Raw genomic sequence first — 23269 nt, 5'->3', positions numbered from 1 at the left:
GAACGGATAAGTGACCTGGAAGACAGAATGATGGAATTCACTGCTGCGGAACAGACTAAAGAAAAAAGAATGAAAAGAAATGAAGACAGCCTAAGAGACCTCTGGGACAACATTAAACGCAACAACATTCGCATTATAGGGGTCCCAGAAGGAGAAGAGAGAGAGAAAGGACCAGAGAAAATATTTGAAGAGATTATAGTCGAAAACTTCCCTAACATGGGAAAGGAAATAGCCACCCAAGTCCAGGAAGCACAGAGAGTCCCATACAGGATAAACCCAAGGAGAAACACGCCGAGACACATAGTAATCAAAGTGGCAAAAATTAAAGACAAAGAAAAATTATTGAAAGCAGCAAGGGAAAAACGACAAATAACATACAAGGGAACTCCCATAAGGTTAACAGCTGATTTCTCAGCAGAAACTCTGCAAGCCAGAAGGGAGTGGCATGATATACTTAAAGTGATGAAAGGGAAGAACCTACAACCAAGATTACTCTACCCGGCAAGGATCTCATTTAGATTTGATGGAGAAATCAAAAGCTTTACAGACAAGCAAAAGCTAAGAGAATTCAGCACCACCAAACCAGCTCTACAACAAATGCTAAAGGAACTTCTCTAGGTGGGAAACACAAGAGAAGAAAAGGACCTACAAAAACAAACCCAAAACAATTAAGAAAATGGTCATAGGAACATACATATCGATTATTACCTTAAACGTGAATGGATTAAATGCCCCAACCAAAAGACATAGACTGGCTGAATGGATACAAAAACAAGACCCATATATATGCTGTCTACAAGAGACCCACTTTAGTCCTAGGGACACATACAGACTGAAAGTGAGGGGATGGAAAAAGATATTCCATGCAAATGGAAATCAAAAGAAAGCTGGAGTAGTTATACTCATATCAGAAAAAATAGACTTTAAAATAAAGAATGTTACAAGAGACAAGGAAGGACACTACATAATGATCCAGGGATCAATCCAAGAAGAAGATATAACAATTATAAATATATATGCACCCAACATAGGAGCACCTCAATACATAAGGCAACTGCTAACAGCTATAAAAGAGGAAATCGACAGTAACACAATAATAGTGGGGGACTTTAACACCTCACTTACACCAATGGACAGATCATCCAAAATGAAAATAAATAAGGAAACAGAAGCTTTAAATGACACCATAGACCAGATAGATTTAATTGATATATATCGGACATTCCATCCAAAAACAGCAGATTACACGTTCTTCTCAAGTGCGCACGGAACATTCTCCAAGATAGATCACATCTTGGGTCACAAATCAAGCCTCAGTAAATTTAAGAAAATTGAAATCATATCAAGCATCTTTTCTGACCACAACGCTATGAGATTAGAAATGAATTACAGGGAAAAAAACGTAAAAAGGACAAACACATGGAGGCTAAACAATACGTTACTAAATAACCAAAAGATCACTGAAGAAATCAAAGAGGAAATCAAAAAATACCTAGAGACAAATGACAATGAAAACACGATGATCCGAAACCTATGGTATGCAGTAATGAAATTGAAACTGTGATTAAAAATCTTCCAACAAACAAAAGTCCAGGACCAGATGGCTTCACAGGTGAATTCTATCAAACATTTAGAGAAGAGCTAACACCCATCCTTCTCAAACTCTTCCAAAAAATTGCAGAGGAAGGAACACTCCCAAACTCATTCTATGAGGCCACCATCACCCTGATACCAAAACCAGACAAAGACACTACAAAAAAAGAAAATTACAGACCAATATCACTGATGAATATAGATGCAAAAATCCTCAACAAAATACTAGCAAACAGAATCCAACAACACATTAAAAGGATCATACACCACGATCAAGTGGGATTTATCCCAGGGATGCAAGGATTCTTCAATATACGCAAATCAATCAATGTGATACACCATATTAACAAATTGAAGAATAAAAACCATATGATCATCTCAATAGATGCAGAAAAAGCTTTTGACAAAATTCAACACCCATTTCTGATAAAAACTCTCCAGAAAGTGGGCATAGAGGGAACCTACCTCAACATAATAAAGGCCATATATGACAAACCCACAGCAAACATCATTCTCAATGGTGAAAAACTGAAAGCATTTCCTCTAAGATCAGGAACGAGACAAGGATGTCCACTCTCACCACTATTATTCAACATAGTTTTGGAAGTCCTAGCCACGGCAATCAGAGAAGAAAAAGAAATAAAAGGAATACAAATTGGAAAAGAAGAAGTAAAACTGTCACTGTTTGCGGATGACATGATACTATACATAGAGAATCCTAAAACTGCCACCAGAAAACTGCTAGAGCTAATTAATGAATATGGTAAAGTTGCAGGATACAAAATTAATGCACAGAAATCTCTTGCATTCCTATACACTAATGATGAAAAATCTGAAAGAGAAATTATGGAAACACTCCCATTTACCATTGCAACAAAAAGAATAAAATACCTAGGAATAAACCTACCTAGGGAGACAAAAGACCTGTATGCAGAAAACTATAAGACACTGAAGAAAGAAATTAAAGATGATACCAACAGATGGAGAGATATACCATGTTCTTGGATTGGAAGAATCAACATTGTGAAAATGAGTATACTACCCAAAGCAATCTACAGATTCAATGCAATCCCTATCAAATTACCAGTGGCATTTTTTTATGGAGCTAGAACAAATCATCTTAAAATTTGTATGGAGACACAAAAGACCCCGAATAGGCAAAGCAGTCTTGAGGCAAAAAAATGGAGCTGGAGGAATCAGACTCCCTGACTTCAGACTATACTACAAAGCTACAGTAATCAAGACAATATGGTACTGGCACAAAAACAGAAACATAGATCAATGGAACAAGATAGAAAGCCCAGAGATTAACCCACGCACCTATGGTCAACTAATCTATGACAAAGGAGGCAAAGATATACAATGGAGAAAAGACAGTCTCTTCAATAAATGGTGCTGGGAAAACTGGACAGCTACATGTAAAAGAATGAAATTAGAATACTCCCTAACACCATACACAAAAATAAACTCAAAATGGATTAGAGACCTAAATATAAGACTGGACACTATAAAACTCTTAGAGGAAAACATAGGAAGAACACTCTTTGACATAAATCACAGCAAGATCTTTTTTGATCCACCTCCTAGAGTAATGGAAATAAAAACAAAAATAAACAAGTGGGACCTAATGAAACTTCAAAGCTTTTGCACAGCAAAGGAAACCATAAACAAGACGAAAAGACAACCCTCAGAATGGGAGAAAATATTTGCAAATGAATCAACGGACAAAGGATTAATCTCCAAAATATATAAACAGCTCATTCAGCTCAATATCAAAGAAACAAACACCCCAATCCAAAAACGGGCAGAAGACCTAAATAGACATTTCTCCAAAGAAGACATACAGACGGCCACGAAGCACATGAAAAGATGCTCAACATCACTAATTATTAGAGAAATGCAAATCAAAACTACAATGAGGTATCACCTCACTCCTGTTAGAATGGGCATCATCAGAAAATCTACAAACAACAAATGCTGGAGAGGGTGTGGTGAAAAGGGAACCCTCTTGCACTGTTGGTGGGAATGTAAATTGATACAGCCACTATGGAGAACAATATGGAGGTTCCTTAAAAAACTAAAAATAAAATTACCATATGACCCAGCAATCCCACTACTGGGCATATACCCAGAGAAAACCGTAATTCAAAAAGACACATGCACCCGAATGTTCATTGCAGCACTATTTACAATAGCCAGGTCATGGAAGCAACCTAAATGCCCATCAACAGACGAATGGATAAAGAAGTTGTGGTACATATATACAATGGAATATTACTCAGCCATAAAAAGGAACGAAATTGAGTCATTTGTTGAGACATGGATGGATCTAGAGACTGTCATACAGAGTGAAGTAAGTCAGAAAGAGAAAAACAAATATCGTATATTAATGCATGTATGCGGAACCTAGAAAAATGGTACAGATGAGCCAGTTTTCAGGGCAGAAGTTGAGACACAGATGTAGAGAATGGACATATGGACACCAAGGGGGGAAAACTGTGGTGGGGTGGGGATGGTGGTGTGCTGAATTGGGCGATTGGGATTGACATGTATACACTGATGTGTATAAAACTGATGCCTAATAAGAACCTGCAGTATAAAAAAAAACAAACAAAACAACTAATACTAAACTTTCATTGGGTTATTTGTATGGAAATATGTTAATATAAATGTTTCAGACATTACATGAAATTTCTAAAATTCTTATATTTGTACTTGTATGGAAATATGTATGGAAATATGTTAATATAAATGTTTCAGACATTACATGAAATTTCTAAAAATCATATTTGTATTTGTATGGAAATATGTATGGAAATATGTTAATATAAATGTTTCAGACATTACATGAAATTTCTAAAAATCTTATATGTTCTGGTATAATGTTATAAGTAATAATCCTAGTTATTACTTTAAAATGTATATCTCAGAAATAACTAATTTTCTTGTCAACTGCATTATTATGAACTTTCATCAAATCTTTAACCGTGGTCATTTTTAAGTCTTTTGTCATTTACAGACAGTTCTGGGTGTACTCTGATGATTTTGCAAATATGTTCCTATAAAAGGGTTTCATCTTCAAGAAATTCATGGAAAAGACTCTGACAAGTACAGGTTTCTGGTAACGGACTGTACTGCTGAACTGAATGAATAAGCATTTTCAGAACTCTAATGAAAAACTGATGAACTCATAAAAGTGCTAACAAAAGATCAAGATGAAAAAAAAAATTAATTACATGGGACTGAGTGAACTGATGAGGATGAGTATAATTTTTGTGACTTTCTGTCTGAATTTAAAAAAAAAAAAAAATCCCACAAGGACTCAGAGGCAAAGAATATACAAATCAATTTTCACTGCAAAGTAAAGGAGCTGTTACAGTGGAGGATTACTGGACTGAATGTCAATATTATGACATAGTATGAGTGTGTTTCATGTTTCGTAATTGCAATCATTGTTGCTTTTGTTGTGGTTATCCATGTACAATGCTTGGTGTCAGTCGATTTATCTCTTGTAAAAATAAAATACAGTGTGTGTGTGTGAAATAAATAAATAAATAAATAAATGCTAAATAAATAAATAAATAAATAAATAAATAAAAAAAAAAGAAAGGAGGGCGAAGGGCAGGCTGGGAGGACTTCCGGGATGAGTCACGTGGGGCCACATGACGTCACTGACGCCCCACTGTGACGCACGTGGAGCCGCAGCGGGATTGGTCGGCCGGTCGCGGGGCGGGGCTAAACGCCGAGCTCGTGCACCTGAGGCTGTTCTGGTCACGCAGGTGCGTCCTACCTGTGCCCAGGTGTCCCGGGTCCCAGAGCTGAGGCCAGCCCTCGCCCACCGCCCGTCCAGGCCCGGGCCGCTGCCTCCGGCATCGAGTCTCTCAGGCCCACCCTTGCCTTCGCACCTGCTCTTGCCTCCCTCCCAGCCTCGTCCATGCGGGTCCGGAGAGCCAGGCGGGGGGCGCGGCCCGGAGCAGAACTGCCCTGGGAAGGAAGGGGGGCGTAGGCACAAACGGAACAGCGGGACAGCTCTAGAGCCTTGGAACAAATTTAGACTGGACCTCACTGAACCTCTGGAAATATCCATAAAAGAAACTTGAGTTGAGAGTGTAGGAATTAAAAGAAGTGTCCCGCCCTGTAGAGGAAAACTGAAGAAGAGAACCAGGAATTAGGTCTTGGGAGTGTCTAAAAGTTTTGACAGGTGCAGACAGGATGTCCTCCTGGATAAGAAATGTCAGAAGCTCAAAGTAGGGCTCAGCCCCCAGCTCTCAAAGGCGTGGAGAGTGCAGTTCTTTCCCGAGGAACCCCAGGATTGGTTGGCTGGTGGTTGTCCTGAGGGAGATGGGGACCTCAGTCCTCGGCCAGACTTTCTAGAAGAGTTTGGGAGCCTATAGTAATTCCTATTTTATTCTTAGGACCACTTCCCTTCAGGAAGAGAAGATATCAACAGACTGAACAACAGATTAAACATTCGAAAATATCTCTGTAAAAATGGCAGAGTCCTTATACTATCAAAATATGAATGGAAGCCCAAAGCAGAAAAATCTCTTTGGGAAAGTTAAAAAATAGCACAAGGGTCTTCCGAGGGAGTTCTTTCACGTGAGAAAGAATGGAGAAAAATGAATAAAGACCGTTGTTGGGCTGCACACCTCAGTCCTGCAGTCCTTGTAACTGCCCAGCGGCGAAGACGGAAGAAAGAGTCAGGAGACAGCCACAGAGGCATCCGTTTATTGGACGGGGAATCTTACACGGCAGAGGCAAAGGTCCTGGGATGACGCCCCACTGTGTACGGCACAGGGCAGCAGTCTTCACTGTGGGGAGGGAGAGCTCTCAGTTTTAGGGAGCATGAGGTCAGAAGCACCCCTTGGTCAGTGGGGGAACTGCTTGAAGGAACAGGTCCCGCACAGCTCTGGGTTAGGAACCATCACGAGGGTCGATGTTTCCTGGTGATGACTGAACACACTGGAGCTGCTCCAGTCCGAGGGCTAGAACAATCATTAGCTGGGGGTCAGGCTGATCACGCGGATAGTTACTGATTAAACTTTCAGATTAAGATGGGGAGGCAATCACGCGCATAAGGTAAGGGTGAGGCAGGGCCGGGTCGGGCAGGGGACGTACAGAGAGCAAGAGAGCAGCCATTTATGGGGCCTGACCATTCAACCATCAGAGAAGGCAAAGTTCAATGAAGAATTCAAGAGCGTATTGGTTGTGAAGATTAAATGAAGTAACACATAAAATACCTGCCACGGTGCCAGGGGCATAGTAGGTCCTCATACAAGTGATAAAATTGCAAAGATCTGAGTTTCCAGGCCACTTGTAGGTTTATGAGTCATTTTGTGGTGATGATTCCCCAATTTACACATCCATCAGATAGTACAAGATCACACTGGCTATTCTGGGGATGCAATTCGGGTGATTTCGTTGGACTCCATTAAAGCCTAATCAGAGAAGAACAATACACATTCGAGAGAGAGGAGAGGGGGAAAAAACAGAAGAAGGTAAAGTGGAAAAGGGAGCTGTGCCATAGCCATCTTCTGGCTTATGTGACTCCGCTGTAAGTATTGACAGCAGGCTTAGTTACTACTCGGCGCTTAGAGAGAGCCTTGAATTAGGTTAAATCACATCTTGCCTCAGTCCCAGGCAGCCGTGACAACGCCGAAGTCCTAAATTCTGACATGTCCGCGGAAGCCTAGTAGACACGCTAAGAATTAGGAAACGAAACATTGTGTTCTCTGGAACCCATTTCCAGAGCATTCCCTGGCTTATCCTTCCCAACAGCCCTTTTTTTTTTTAAGATTTTTTTAAAAATTAATTAATTAATTTTTGGCTGTGTTGGGTCTTTGTTTCTGTGCGAGTGCTTTCTCTAGTTGCGGCGAGTGGGGGCCACTCTTCATCGCGGTGCGCGGGCCTCTCACTATTGCGGCCTCTCTTGTTGTGGGGCACAGGCTCCAGACACGCAGGCTCAGTAGTTGTGGCTCACGGGCCTAGTTGTTCCGCGGCATGTGGGATCCTCCCAGACCAGGGCTCGAACCCGTATCCCCTGCATTGGCAGGCTGACTCCCAACCACCACGCCGCCAGGGAAGCCCCCAACAGCCCTTTGAGATCGGTTATATCACAGTTAGAATTGAGGACTCTAGGGCAAAGAAACGTCAGGTGACCTGTCCAGTGGCACACAGTTAGTAGGCGGTGAGGACGGGGCTGGTATGCTTGCCACCTGCTTGGTAGAGGGAATCTTCCACAGTAATCCTTTCTTGTCTAAGGCAGTTTAAGCCCATATTTAAATTCTGATGAATAGGGACAAGGCTCTCCCTTTTATAGTTCTTCCATGTTGGAAGACAGCTGTTTTAGTCCCCAGAAGATGGCATCGTCTTCCTCTGACTGTTGATGGAATTACAGGGTCCTGTCTGCCATCAAGGCCTCTCTGTGCGTAGCCCCCAGTTGCCATCAGCGGCATCCGGCGGGTGACAGTAAGCAGGGCCTTTGGGTTTAGTAAAGTGCCGAGTCAAGATCTCTAGGCTGAAAAACATCTCCAGAGATGAGTTCGGCCAACACTGTCACATGGGGCAAAGTTGAGAAAGTCACATTTATTGTCACATGGAGACTAACTAGACAGGACCCTTGTCTCTTGCTAGCTACACCCACAGCCGATACCCTGCAGACAGATCTTTCCGCTTCTGGCTCTGCATTTCTCCAAGGTAAAGGGCATCCACGCTGCGCCAGTCTCTTCTGACCACGAACAAGTGTGGCAACCTTTTCATTAGATCATTGAAGACATTCGAGCCCAGCCAAACTTACTCGGGTTTATACTGAACTATGTCCTCAGCAAAACCAAAACCTAATAGGGTCACAGAAACTTTAAAAGGGGAAGGACAGGCAGGGAGGTGCAGACTTTCCAACTGTAATCCTCTTGGATTTTCCCATCTTAAGGGAGGGTTTCTTTCCTAATCAAGGTTTTCGAGGCAGATAGCAAAGGAGGAAAACCTGGCATAAAACAAAATCATTGGGACTTCCCTGGTGGTCCAGTGGCTAAGACTCCGTGCTCCCAATGCAGGGGGTCCAGGTTTGATCCCTGGTCAGGGAACTAGATCCCACATGCCGCAGCTAAGACCCAGTGCAGCCAAATAAATGAACAAATATTAAAAAACCCCAAAAAACCCGAAAATCTAAATGCCTGAAGTTCACGGACTCCCTGTCGACACAAATAATCAATAACCAAACTATAATGGGAATGGAAAAGAGTTTTATTTGAGCCAAACTGAGGACTGTAGCCCGGGAGACAGGCTCTCGGTAGCTCTGAGGATCTGCTACAGAGAAGCATGGTTTTCAGTGCAGTTTTATATCTTGTCAGAACGAACAACATCAAACAAGTCAGGGACACATTCCTTCAAGGTTTCAAAAAAAACGGACCAGCAAATACAAAGCGAGTCAGGGTGGCCTTGGCACCTGTGAAGGGAGTCTTACCATCAAAGGAGAAACCAGCACTGGCGTCCCAGAAAGGGAGGCCTTTCATCTTTATTTTTAACAGGGACATTCTTTACTTCTGGTCAGTGCACCCTTTTCTTTACAGCAGACGGGCAGTATATGTTGGACAGCACACACAGGCTGTTTGGTTAGCATATAATTCGAGTTAGCTCATGTATAACCAGAATGACTTCCCCCCCACCTCAATGTGTGAAAACTTCTTCCATTCTCCCCAAATCCGCAGTTTTTTTCCTCTGTGCGGCGGCCAGGGGCTTCCATCTCCCGTCACGGGCTGTGACTGGCCTTTCTTGTCAATTAATCAGGAGGCCACAGCTTGGAGAAGTCCTGTCCTCAGCCTGGGGCTCCGGGTTATGCAACGTTGGCTCCCAGTATTTGTAATGAAAAGTTTAAATGTTGCATCCTTGCTCCACGGCAATTACTTCTAGACTCTGAGTACGACATCCCTTTATTCGGGTAGCTCATCAATGCAAGCACTTGCCAAGGCCAGCTCCCCTGCTCGCTCGCTTGGAAATCCAGACTGAGCTTGTAAAATGGAACAGTCCAGTGGGTTCCTGGGCTTCACTGTTACAAGCACAGCTTTGATGCGAACAGTCTTGAAGGTACATCTTTGCCTCTAGCCTTAACTGTTTTAGTACCTATTCTCTAGAAGAGGAAATGCTTGGACAGAAGCATTTTTAAAACATTTGCCGCATTACGATCCAAACAGCTAGTTCCAGTTTATATTCTTTTCCAGTCCTGAATGAGAATATCTACTTCCCCACACTCTTTGCCAGTGTTGGCACTCATCCTTTTTTTGTATTAACTGGACATTGACTGTTTTGTCATAAGAGTGATTTATGGGACTTCCCTGGTGGCGTAGTGGTTAAGAATCTGCCTACCAATGCAGGGGACACAGGTTCGAGCCCTGGTCCGGGAAGATCCCACATGCCACGGAGCAACTAAGCCCGTGTGCCACAACTACTGAGCCTGCGCTCTAGAGCCCGCGAGCCACAACTACTGAAGCCCACGCGCCACAACTACAGAAGCCCACGTGCCTAGAGCCCATGCTCTAGGCAGCAAGAAAAGCCACCACAATGAGAAGCCCGCGCACCACAACGAAGAGTAGCCCCCGCTCGCCGCAACTAGAGAAAGCCCGCGCGCAGCAACGAAGACCCAATGCAGACAAAAATAAATAAGTAAAATAAATTTATTTTTAAAAAATTTCCATATTTTACAGAAGGTGTTTTTTTTTGTTTGTGGGGTTTTTTGCGGGGGGGGTTGTTTTGTTTTGTTTTTGTTTTTTGGTGTAATAGAGTTTAGTCCTAAAATAAGGAAGCAGTTCTTTGCGATTTCTGGGCATCAGCAGAATTTTGGTGAGCAGCAAGGCCGGAACTGGGGTGAGGCGAGTGAGGCATTCTCCGGCGGGTAGGGACACCAAAAGCCTCAGCAGTTAGGATAAATTTTTAAAATGCAGTATTTTGAAAAACAAAAATTGGGGCTTCCCTGGCGGGCCAGTGGTTAAGACTCCGTGCCCCCAATGCCCGGGACACGGGTTCGATGCTGCGCGGCCAAAAAAGAAACCAAAAAGCAACAAAAACAAAAGACGACGTGACCCTGCACAACTGCACGACCACTGCACTGCTGCACTCTGGTCTGTCCTGGCAGGCAGGGCTCTCACTTTTCAGAGGGGTCCCTGTACACTACCTGCACCAACCTCTTTAATCCCTTTGTCCATTTGCGTCACCACACTGTCCTGTAGGGGTGCAGCCACAGCACGATTAAACATAGGTTTTGCTTCTACATCCCAGGAGAAGAGGGGCCGGGACGTGTGTATCCAAAATTCTGAGCAGGATTTCAAGAGCGTCTCTGATCTTTCCTTGTGGGTGAGGCATTCCTTCCGGTAGATTCTGGGCCCTTGGCCTCCGTGGGAAGGGCACTGGCTCTTCCTCACAGTGACTTCGCTGTGCGGCCAAGGCTGGAGGGCTTGCGGGGGAGAAGGGAAAGGAGTGTGTGATCAGCCTGAAGGTGAATCCAAACCTGGGGACTCCAGCACCTCATTCACTGCCTCCACTCCTTTGGTCCCCCATTCCTCCCCCCGTCAGGGTCCACGTCACCCCTGGGCCACCAAAAGCAATAAGGAGGTGACTCTGGTCTCTGGCTACGTGGAATCCGGACACGGCATCAGCAATCATGCCGTGAGCTGGCTGTCTCTTCCCTTAGGAGCACAGGGATAGAGCCTCCTGGCCTCTGCTTCTCTAACAGCCCTGGGGTCAATCCCAAATGCCTCTAGTGTCACACGTGGCCACAAACACAAACAGACGCGCCTCCTTTCCTGTTAGACAGTAGATGCTCTGGCGGTCTCAGCTGCCCCCAACCCCAAGTTCACGGCGAGCATCAGACGGTTTCCCTTCCTCCGGCAAAGGCGGGGCGGCTCCATCTCTCCTTCTCTAAAGAACACCAGGCCCTGCGGGTGTTGTATTTATTGAATTAATTGATGGCTTCTTGTTCTTAAGCAGACCAGGATAGCGCTCTTTCTTACTTAGTAGCTTTTTTACTTAAAAGCATATTTACTCCCTTATTTAATAGTTTTATCTTTCTTACTTAATAAAAAGGAAAAAGTACTGTCTAAAAGCAGGGTCTTAGGACTCCCATGAGGTAGACAATGAGCCCTTTAACATTATGCTAGAAAACATATCAACTAAAATATGCGGACAACACAGTGACAGGTGAGAATATTAACAAAATGTTAGGTACAATATAATCTCATCTCAAAATTGGATTTGAAGCGACTGGAAGGGGCGGGTGCTAATGTCTTTCTCGATTTGGGCGCCGGATACACAAGTATTTGCACTTTGTGAAAATTCATGGCTTCTTTTCCGGATGTGTGCTGTCAGCTGACAGTCCAGTAACATATTTGGGATGTGGATGTAGCCGGTAAAAATCTGCAAAAAGAAATACCGCACATGGAAGTATTAGCAGTGGTTATGTCTGGATGGTGGATGGTCAAAGATTCTAATTTTCTTCCAGGCGCTGTTCTGGCTTTCCTCAAAGACAATGTTTATTTTTATAGTTTAAATATAATAATTGTAAATCAACTATACTTCAGTTTTTAAAAATTGACAAATGCAATGCGCTGACTTGCAAAGTGAAAAAAAATAGTAAAGTCCTTGCGTTTATCAAGCTCGTTTATTAAGTCCTTAGTTTCCCGGCGATGGGAGATGCCCACCCCGCTTTCTTTTTTGGGGGTCTCTGGAAGGAGCCGGGGCACCGGCCTCGGCCACGCCCCGCACTCGCTTGCGGCGCCCCTCCCCCGGTCGCGCAGGCGCGTGGCGGCCGGCTCCTCCTCCGAGTGGGGGCGGGCGGCGCGGGGAGAGCGCCTGCGTCTCCGGGGCCGCGCGATGGCGCCGCCTCAGCGAGGCCTTTAATGACGCGGACGCTTACGCTCATTGCGACCTCGTGGCGCAATGGTAGCGCGTCTGACTCCAGATCAGAAGGTTGCGTGTTCAAGTCACGTCGGGGTCAAGTCGGCTTTTTTCCTCCCAAGTGCAGGGGCGCGTGAGGAGTGGAGTGGCGGCCCCACGCGAGGGATTTGGCCCCACGGAGGTGAATTATCCTCCCAGCTGCTTGGAAAACCCACTCTTTTTCTTCCCAGCGGGAACATAGAGCAGCTCCTCCCGGGACCGGCAGGGGCCGGTGCGTCGGGCCTCGGAGCGACCCCTCCCCGCCCCCACCCCTCCCGCCTCGCCCGTCTCCCCTCCCCCACCCCGCAGCCCCGGGTGACCTCGCCCCCGGAGGGTGTCCCCGCGGGAGGTGGACCCCCCCGCCCCGGGAGGCGGCGCGCCTTCTGCACGTGACCCCGCAGGTGGCCCTCATCTGACCGCCCCGCGGGCTCGGCCGCACGTGGATGTGGCTTCACGTTGGCGTCCGCAGGTCTGGCCGCAGGTGCAACCCGCACGGGGGGCTGGACGGCGGCGGGGGCTGCTCGTGCTCCCCCGGGCGTCCACACCCGCCGCGGGGACAGCAGCCTCCGGGGGCCTCGGAGCGACGGCCGAGCTCTGCGCAGCCCCGCGGCCCCGAGACGCCCCGGGAGGGGAGAGCCGGGCTTCCCCGCAGGCGCTCCACGTCCTCGCCCCTGACGGTGGTCGCACCCACTCGGGCGGCGAGCCCGCTCCTGCGCGGTCTTGCGCGGCTGTCCCCGGAGACCAGGACCGGCCCTGTTCCTATGTGGGTAGAAGAGCCAGCCAAGAAGAAGAAAGCGTTTGGAATCTTAAATGACAGGAAACCCTTAAGCCTCCGGTGTTAGTATCTGTGGCTGCAGACTAGGAGCGGCTCTGCTGAGGGGGCCTGCAGAAAATCAGGGGTCTCGGGAGCTGTATGGCCAGGCCACGCAAGATGGCTGTTCTCTTGCTGTCTGCACGTTCCCCTGCCCGGCCAGGGCCTGTTTCACCTACCCCTATGCCCAGGACCCAGCTGGTGATAGCTTACCATAGGGGCGGTGAGGGGCCTGCCCCTCCTCTGGTTTCCCTGGTAACTAATGAGGCAACCTGATGAAATTCCCCCTATAAAGGGCCCGCTCCTCTTCCCCTTGGGAGCGAAGGCTAACACCGTGTCCTGCCTGCAGTTTGCAGCCCACCGAGGGGTGTCGCTCCAGGGCCTTGCTTCAGACGTGTAAGCTCCCCTATCCACTGAACCATGGATGTGTCTCTTGCTGACTCCGGGCTCGCTCTTCTGTCTTCAAGCTGGGCAAGCACAGGCCATGAGCACACCTGTGCATTCAGAGAAGTCACACGTGGAAAGGAAAAACATGTCAAGGGGTTCCTTGAAGGAGACGGTGAGGGTGCAGGGAGCATGGGAGTCCGGGGTGAGCACGTACATCTGGTTGGAAGAATTGAGGGATTAGGTCCAAAGGGAGCAGCCGCTAGTTTTGTGAATAACGATGTAAAAAGGCTCTTCTGGGTTCCCGCAAAAAGAGTAAAACCCCGGGATCCACTCTTCCCCCACAGTTGTTCAATTCCCCTTGCCTTCAGAAGAGAAAGGAACATGGAAAGATAGACACAGAATGATCTGGTTACAGGAGCTAATCTTACAGAGGTTGCTAGAAAATACGGTGAAGGTGATTCTCAAAAATGATTTGCTATGCCACCTTGAATAATTTTTATTGCGTATTGTCAGTGAAATTTCTGTATGTTATTACCATCAGGTTTGAGTACATGAGCTGTGCATGAAACAAAAAATTAACATGATTTTAAAATTTTTAATAGAATATCAAATGTATGCAGCACTACTGTATTCATTTTCTTTTAAAATTCTCATAAATTAAAAACAACAGGAAAAAACGGATTACTAAATAAAATAAAATTTTTTTTCTCTGAAAAAAAGCAAGTTACACAAAAACTTTATTTTTTTGTGATAAATAAAATTATTGCATTTAATGTCATTTTCTTGAAAACCAAAATTACCAAATTCCTTAATGTTGTATCAAACATGAACAATGCCAGTTTAAGTTAGAGGAAATGTATGCCAACACCAGCTTCTGACAACAAAAATGAGAAGTTAAAGCCCTGCAGGTTTGTCTGATTTAGGTCAGGTAATCATGGAAACAAAAGAATATTTAAAAGAATTCATTTTATCATTATGCACATTGAAGGAAAGCATTATAGACAGGAGAGTTGTTTCCCACCATAAAATTAATTACACCCATTTATTAAGCTAGAAACACCAGCTTGAAAAGGTACTGATATATGCCATTTGTAATAATTTCTCTACAGCAAACAACTGTCTTACAGTTGGAACATGTTGAAGGAAATATTGTCTTATAAGTCTTTTTTGTTCTTTGGATCTCAGTCACTAAGAGTTCAAGGGACTTTGAGAGCTTTCTGGTGTCCTGGTTGGCCTGATGAATGCATTAAAGTCAAGCAGTGTTATCTGTATTCTGAAAATACTCTTAGCTCCATGCGAATGTTGCTTGGGTTATGGAGCTCATATTTCTCCCACTGGCACCATGACATCTGAAGAACATTTGTTATGAAAGTTTCACACCAGTTTCGTTTTGTTCCTTCTTCATTAGCCGCTGTGCTTCCTTTTCCGTTTTCTTCCTTTGTTGTTCTGCTGCTCTCTCTTCTCTGTCTGCTATCTTCTGCTGCTCAGAACTTGGGCTTGCCGCCTCGTCTTCCTCCTATGCATTGGTATTTTCCTGCCAGGTTTCCATGTCACCTAATTCAGGAGATTGGTGAATAAAAGGCATATCTTGTGTAGCTGCTAGTGTATTAGAGAAACCTGTGCTACCATCTGGGATGCCAAAATTTAATGGTTCTCTCTTCTTAATAATGACTTTCTGAGTTCTCCTTATAGTTGGTGTCATGTCCTTAAAACAGTCAGGTGCCAGTTTTTCTAAAGCATTTTGTTGTGTTGCCACATCCCTATTCCCTCCTTTAATCTTTACACTTGTGGGTGCATCTGCATCTCAAGAAGTCCACTCTTCAACGTCTGTCTGTTTAGCAACTGATGAATAATCAACTGTAGCTGGGAAAGTTATTTGGTCTCCACTTAATTAATTTCCATCCTCTGCCAGATCTGCATATTAATCTCCTTAGGAATGAGAATACTGTTGCTAGGCAGGTACAAACTTTAAATAACCGAAACCGTGTGATAGCCATGGTGGGAATCAAAACCTGAAATTGACTGATGAGAAAAAAAAAATCATACCCACTGTACAGATGCGAAAAATGACAGGAGCGTTTTTCAGGTTACACAATCTGATGCCATATGCACGACGTTTGGTGAAACGCTCTCAATTGCTCCAAGTGGTTGCCTAGTGGGCTGGGATTTGGATTTTGGAAAAATCTGCCTGGGAAGGAGCAAGGCCTGCCCCTCCCCCTCTGCACAAAAACTTTAAACACACAAAGAATGTGAACACATACTGTACATGTTAATGGATACATGCTTAATATGTATCCATGTCGGACTGTGGATCGGAATTATACACACCAGCTCTGGGAGGGTGGTTCCCATCCAGGGAATGAGGAGGAAGAGGGGACTCTAAAAAATTTTTTTAATGGAAGTAGCCAAGACATTAATATTTATTAAATCTGGTTAGAAGTTCACGAGATCTAACTTTATGAAACATGAGTTTCAGGTCGGTGTTCACTCTATAGGCATAGTCCAAAATCTCCAAGTCAAGAAGTTAATGGATAATTCCCCAGTCAGTAGGACCCCCAGCATGCTGGCAGAAGTAAATTCTCTCTGAAAAAAATACATCCTCAAAACAGGCCTTCTGGGGGGTGAGGGACGAATTGGGAGATGGGGATTGACATATATACACTATTGTTTTTCAATTAATTTAATTTCTTTATTTTTGGCTGGGTTTTGTCTTCCTTGCTTCACGCGGGCTTTCTCTAGTTGTGGTGAGCGGGGGCCATTCTTCGTTGTGGTGCGCGGGCTCTAGGCATGTGGGCTCAGTAGTTGTGGTACACGGGCCCAGTTGCTCCACGGCATGTGGGATCTTCCCGGACCAGGGCTCGAACCCTTGTCCCCTGCATTATGCAGATGGATTCTTAACCAGTGCGCCACCAGGGAAGTTCCAACATATATACACTAATGATACTGTGTATAAAATAGATAACTAATGAGAAACTACTGTATAGTGCAGGGAACTCTACTCAGTGTTCTGCAGTGACCTAAATGGGAAGGAAATCCAAAAAAGAGGGAATATATGTATCTGTCTAGCTGATTCACTATGCTCTACAGTAGAAACTAACACAACATTGTACAGAAACTATACTCCAATTTAAAAAACAAAAAGAACAGTCCATCTAGTTTTAGCATATAAAGTCCCAGGCAAAATGCGCTCATAATATATTTTACTTTATTTTTTCAAACCTAGGCTTTCTTTTTTTAAAATTATTATTATTTTTATTTATTTTTGGCTGCGTTGGGTCTTCGTTGCTGCGTGCAGGCTTTTCTCTAGTTGCGGCGAATGGGGGCTACTCTTCGTTGTGGTGCACGGGCTTCTCATTGCGTTGGCTTGTTGCGGAGCATGGGCTCTAGGCGCACGGGTTCAGTAGTTGTGGCTCATGGGCTCTAGAGCGCAGGCTCAGTAGTTGTGGTGCATGGGCTTAGTTGCTCCGCGGCATGTGGGATCTTCCCAGGGCTCGAACCCGTGTCTCCTGCATTGGCAGGCCGATTCTTAACCACTGTGCCACCAGGGAAGCCCTCATAATATATTTTAAAAGAAAATAAATCAAGAGAGAATACCTATATACTGCATAAAGAAATGCACAATAGAGAAAGTAAGGATTTTAAAAACAACCAGAGAGGGAAAAAAAGATTATTTAAAAAAAAATAACTAACACTTAGACTGAAGCAGAGTTCTCAGCAGCAACAATAGGAGCCAGGAAAAGTGCACTAATAATTCCAAACTACTGAAAGAAAGTAACTGCCAACCTACAATTATATACTTGGGAAATTATCTTTCAAGAACAGAGAGATTTTCAAGTAAATGAAACCACCAGCATCCCTCCCTGAAGGACTATGTGAAGGATGTACTTCAGGAAGAAGGGAAATGACCCAAGACAAAGGTCTGGGAGGCAAGGACTAGGAGCAAAGAAAATGAAAAACACTGGGTAGAGCTAAAAACCGAGACCATAAAGAAACAATAGCGGGGCTTCCCTGCTGGCACAGACAAAATGTTAGTTAAAGATATAAAGATTTGGGGAGATTGGTTCAAGATGGCAGAGTAGAAGGACGTGTGCTTACTCCCTCTTGCGAGAGCACCGGAATCACAACTAACTGCTGAACAATCATCGACAGGAAGACACTGGAACTTACCAAAAAAGATCCCCCACATCCAAAGACAAAGGAGAAGTCACAATGAGACGGTAGGAGGGGCACGATCACAATAAAATCAAATCCCAGAACTGCAGGGTTGGTGACTCACAAACTGGAGAACACTTATACCACAGAAGTCCACCCACTGGAGTGAAGGTTCTGAGCCCCATGTCAGGCTTCCCAACCTGGGGGTCCGGCAACGGGAGGAGGAACTCCTAGAGAATCAGACTTTGAAGGCTAGCGGTATTTGACTGCAGGACTTTGACAGGACTGGGGGAAACAGAGAATCCAATCTTGGAGGGCACACACAAAGTAGTGTGCGCATCAGGACCCAGGGGAAGGAGCAGTGACCCCATAGGAGACTGAACCAGACCTACCTGCTAGTGTTGGAGGGTCTCCTGCAGAGACGGGGGGTGACTGTGCCTCACCATGAGGACAGGGAAGTTCTGGCAAGTACTTCCTGGCAGCAGAAGTTCTGGGAAGTACTCCTTGAGCCCTCCCAGAGTCCGCCATTAGCCCCACCAAAGAGCCGGGTAGACTCCAGTGCTGGGTTGCCTCAGGCCAAACAACCAACAGGGAGGGAACCCAGCCCCACCCATCAGCAGACAAGCAGATTAAAGTTTTACTGAGCTCTGCCCACCAGAGCAACACCCAGCTCTACCCACCACCAGTCCCTCCCATCAGGAAGCTGGCACAAGCCTCTTAGATAGCCTCATCCACCAAAGGGCAGACAGCAGAAGCAAGAAGAACTACAATTCTGCAGCCTGTGGAAGGAAAACCACATTCACAGATAGACAAAATGAAAAGGCAGAGGACTTTGTACCAGATGAAGGAACAAGATAAAACCCCAGAAAAACAACTAAATGAAGTGGAGATAGGCGACCTTGCAGAAAAAGAATTCAGAATAATGATGGTGAAGATGATCCAGGACCTCGGAATAAGAATGGAGGCAAAGATCGAGAAGATGCAAGAAAAGTTTAACAAAGTTCTAGAAGAATTAAAGAACAAACACCTAGAAGAATTAACAAACAAACAGAGATGAACAATACAATAACTGAAATGAAAACTACACTAGAAGGAATCAATAGCAGAATAACTGAGGCAGAAGAACGGATAAGTGACCTGGAAGACAGAATGGTGGAATTCACTGCCATGGAACAGAATAGAGAAAAAAGAATGAAAAGAAATGAAGACAGCCTAAGAGACCTCTGGGACAATATTAAACGCAACAACATTCGCATTATACGGGTCCCAGAAAGAGAAGAGAGAGAGAAAGGACCCGAGAAAATATTTGAAGAGATTATAGTCGAAAAATTCCCTAACATGGGAAAGGAAATAGCCACCCAAGTCCAGGAAGCGCAGAGTCCCAGGCAGGATAAACCCAAGGAGAAACACGCCGAGACACATAGTAATCAAATTGACAAAAATTAAAGACAAAGAAAAATTATTTAAAGCAACAAGGGAAAAACAACAAATAATATACAAGGGAACTCCCATAAGGTTAACAGCTGATTTCTCAGCAGAAACTCTACAAGCCAGAAGGGAGTGCCATGATATATTTAAAGTGATGAAAGGGAAGAACCTACAACCAAGATTACTCTACCTGACAGGGATCTCATTCAGATTTGATGCAGAAATCAAAAGCTTTACAGACAAGCAAAAGCTAAGAGAATTCAGCACCACCAAACCAGCTCTACAATAAATGCTAAAGAAACTTCTCTAAGTGGGAAACACAAGAGAAGAAAAGGACCTACAAAAACAAACCCATAACAATTAAGAAAATGGTAATAGAAACATACATATTGATAATTACCTTAAACGTGAATGGATTAAATGCTCCAACCAAAAGACACAGGCTTGCTGAATGGATACAAAAACAAGACCCATATATATGCTGTCTGCAAGAAACCCACTTCAGACCTAGGACACATACAGACAAAGTGAGAGGATGGAAAAAGATATTGCATGCAAATGGAAATCAAAAGAAAGCTGGAATAGCAATACTCATATCAGATAAAATAGACTTTAAAATAAAGAATATTACAAGAGACAAGGAAGGACACTACATAATGATCAAGGGATCAATCCAAGAAGAAGATATAACAATTATAAATATATATGCACCCAACATAGGAGCACCTCAATACATAAGGCAACTGCTAACAGCTATAAAAGAGGAAATCGACAGTAACACAATAATAGTGGGGGACTTTAACACCTCACTTACACCAATGGACAGATCATCCAGACAGAAAATTAATAAGGAAACACAAGCTTTAAATGACACCATAGACCAGATAGATTTAATTGATATTTATAGGACATTCCATCCAAAACCAGCAGATTACACTTTCTTCTCAAGTGCACATGGAACATTCTCCAGGATAGATCACATCTTGAGTCACAAATCAAGCCTCAGTAAATTTAAGAAAATTGAAATCATATCAAGCATTTTTTCCGACCACAACGCTATGAGATTAGAAATCAATTACAGGGAAAAAAACCGTAAAAAACACAAACACATGGAGGCTAAACAATTCATTACTAAATAACCAAGAGATCACTGAAGAAATCAAAGAGGAAATCAAAAAATACCTAGAGACAAATTACAATGAAAACACGACTATCCAAAACCTATGGGATGCAGTTCTAAGAGGGAAGTTTATAGCAATACAAACCTACCTCATGAAACAAGAAACATCTCAAATAAACAATCTAACCTTACACCTAAAGGAACTAGAGAAAGAAGAACAAACAAAACCCAAAGTTAGCAGAAGGAAAGAAATCATAAAGATCAGAGCAGAAAACAATAGCAAAGATCAATAAAACTAAAAGCTGGTTCTTTGAGAAGATAAACAAAGTTGATAAACCTTTAGCCAGTCTCATCAAGAAAAAGAGGGAGAGGATGCAAATCAATAAAATTGGAAATGAAAAAGGAGAAGTTACAACAGATACCGCAGAAATACAAAGCATCCTAAGAGACTACCACAAGCAACTCTATGCCAATAAAATGGACAACCTGGAAGAAATGGACAAATTTTAGAAAGGTATAACCTTCCAAGACTGAACCAGGAAGAAATAGAAAATATGAACAGACCAATCACAAGTAAGGAAATTGAAGCTGTGATTAAAAATCTTCCAACAAACAAAAGTCCAGGACCAGATGGCTTCACAGGTGAATTCTGTCATACAGAGACTGTCATACAGAGTGAAGAAAGTCAGAAAGAGAAAAACAAATATCGTATATTAATGCATAAATGTGGAACCTAGAAAAATGGTACAGATGAACCTGTTTGCAGGGCAGAAATATAGACACAGGTGTAGAGAACAAACGTATGGACACCAAGCGGGGAAAGTGGCGGGGGTGGTTTGGTGGTGGTGGGATGAATTGGGAGATTGGGATTGACATCTATACACTAATATGTATAAAATAGATAACCAATAAGAATGTGCTGTATAAAAAAATAAATAAAATAAAATTCAAAAATTCAAAATAAAGATATAAAGATTTGAATAATAAAATTAACAATGTTGATAAAATGGACACAGAGAGAACTCTGCATACAATAATTAGCAACGTTCTTGAGTCACATGGAACATTTTATAAAAATGTGATCACCTTCTAGAATATAAACTAAATCTCAACAAATTTCAAAGCATGTGTATTACTCAGGTCGCTTTCTCTGAGCAAATTACGATTAAGCTAGAAATCAGTCAGAAAAAGCTTACCAAAATTAGGATATTTGAAAACACTTCTGGGAGCTCCCCGGTGGTCCAGTAGTTAGGACTCAGTACTGTCACTGCCAGTGGCCCCTGGTTCAGGGAACTAAGATTCCACAGGCAGCATGGCTCAGCCAGAAAAAAAAAAAAAAAAAGAAAAAAGAAAACAGTTCTAAGTTACTTCCTAGGTGAAAGACAAAAGCGTACACTTAGACAGTTTAAAAACAAAGTATAAATATTGCAAAGGAGCAGATGAAACTACTGTCATTTACAGAAGATGTGATTGCATAACTGAAGGACCTAAAATGGCTGAAAAATTACTGAAAGCAAAAGACATCAGTGAGATGGTGAAATACGAAAGTAATGTACGGAAACTGATAGTTTTTATAAAAAACACCAACAACTAGTTAGACGGAATAAAGTCAGAGAGGGCAAAGGTGGGAACCAAATGCTTCACATGCATTTTTATGATGTTTTGATTTTTTGCCACAAAGTGAATATATTATCTCATCCAAAAAAAGTTATTCACACGGGTGGATGCTGTAGGACACAGGAAGACCTTCCCAAGGACACTTGGACGTGGACAGATTTTTTTTTTTTTTTTTAAGTATTTGTTTTATTTATTTATTTATGGCTGCGTTGGGTCTTCGTTTCTGTGCGAGGGCTTTCTCTAGTTGTGGCAAGCGGGGGCCACTCTTCATCGCGGTGCGCGGGCCTCTCACTATCGCGGCCTCTCTTGTTGCGGAGCACAGGCTCCAGACGTGCAGGCTCAGTAGTTGTGGCTCACGGGCCCAGCTGCTCCGCGGCACGTGGGATCTTCCCAGACCAGGGCTCGAACCCGTGTGCCCTGCACTGGCAGGCAGACTCTCAACCACTGCGCCACCAGGGAAGCCCCGACGTGGACAGTTTTTAATGACAGGGTGTTGGGCAGGCGGGAAGTGCAGACAGTAAAAAGCCTCCGGGACTAAGGGACCCGGGCACCTGAGGGGCACAGGCAGAGAAGACATTTCTAGAACAAAACCTCTGACATCCGTGTCTAGGCTCTGGGATGGGAGGCCCCTGGCGGTGGCTTGTGTGGGGACAGGTGGAGCAGATGAGGGTTCCTCTGGAGGCCACTGCGTGACCCCGTGGGTGACTTCCATATGTCACAGGTGTGACCCATTGTCCCCGACCCGGTCCTAATGTGACATCTCTCCTGGGTCTCCCATTTGTGACGTGGAGGTTTACAGCCCCCTCTGTGTCTGACCCAGTGTATGACCCTCCCATGTGACGCCTCTGTGCACCGGTCACTGTGACCCTTGCCCTCTGGCTTCCAACTGAGTTTGGCTGGTGTGGAGGAAGGAACTAGAAGGTGTGAACGTAAATGCAGACCAACCAAAGGGGACCAGCAAAGGCTCTTCATGCCCAGCTGTATGTGTGTGTGTGGGGGGGTGGGTGTTAACCACCAGCACTGGAATCTGGCAGAGACTCCAAGGCGGGTTGAGGTGAGGGAAGGATTCACGGCGGGACAGAGGGGAGGCTCAGGGCTGCCCTGCTGGAGGCCGCTGGCCTGGGGGGGTGCTGGAGGCCGGCTGACCGGAAGTGGGGCGTCCTGTGTGCTTGGTCAGGGGCCATGTCTGCCTTTCTCTGGCTGGTCCTGAGTTGGAAACAGGGACAGAAATTAGGGAA

The 23269-nt window shown here is 44.3% G+C and overlaps 1 non-coding gene and 1 pseudogene across 1 annotated transcript; one reads left to right on the top strand and one right to left on the bottom strand.

Annotated features, from left to right (window-relative positions):
* The first annotated feature begins 12505 nt into the window (after positions 1–12505).
* TRNAW-CCA (transfer RNA tryptophan (anticodon CCA)) lies at positions 12506–12577 on the top strand. Its single transcript has one exon. It is a non-coding gene; the product is annotated as a tRNA-Trp (tRNA).
* A 2160-nt stretch (positions 12578–14737) lies between these two features.
* LOC132355537 (receptor-binding cancer antigen expressed on SiSo cells-like) lies at positions 14738–15711 on the bottom strand (annotated as a pseudogene).
* Positions 15712–23269: the final 7558 nt, after the last annotated feature.

Source organism: Balaenoptera ricei, chromosome 20, assembly GCF_028023285.1.
Source record: "Balaenoptera ricei isolate mBalRic1 chromosome 20, mBalRic1.hap2, whole genome shotgun sequence".
NCBI classification, from domain to species: Eukaryota; Metazoa; Chordata; class Mammalia; order Artiodactyla; family Balaenopteridae; genus Balaenoptera; species Balaenoptera ricei.
This window is presented reverse-complemented; position numbering and strand designations above follow the sequence as displayed.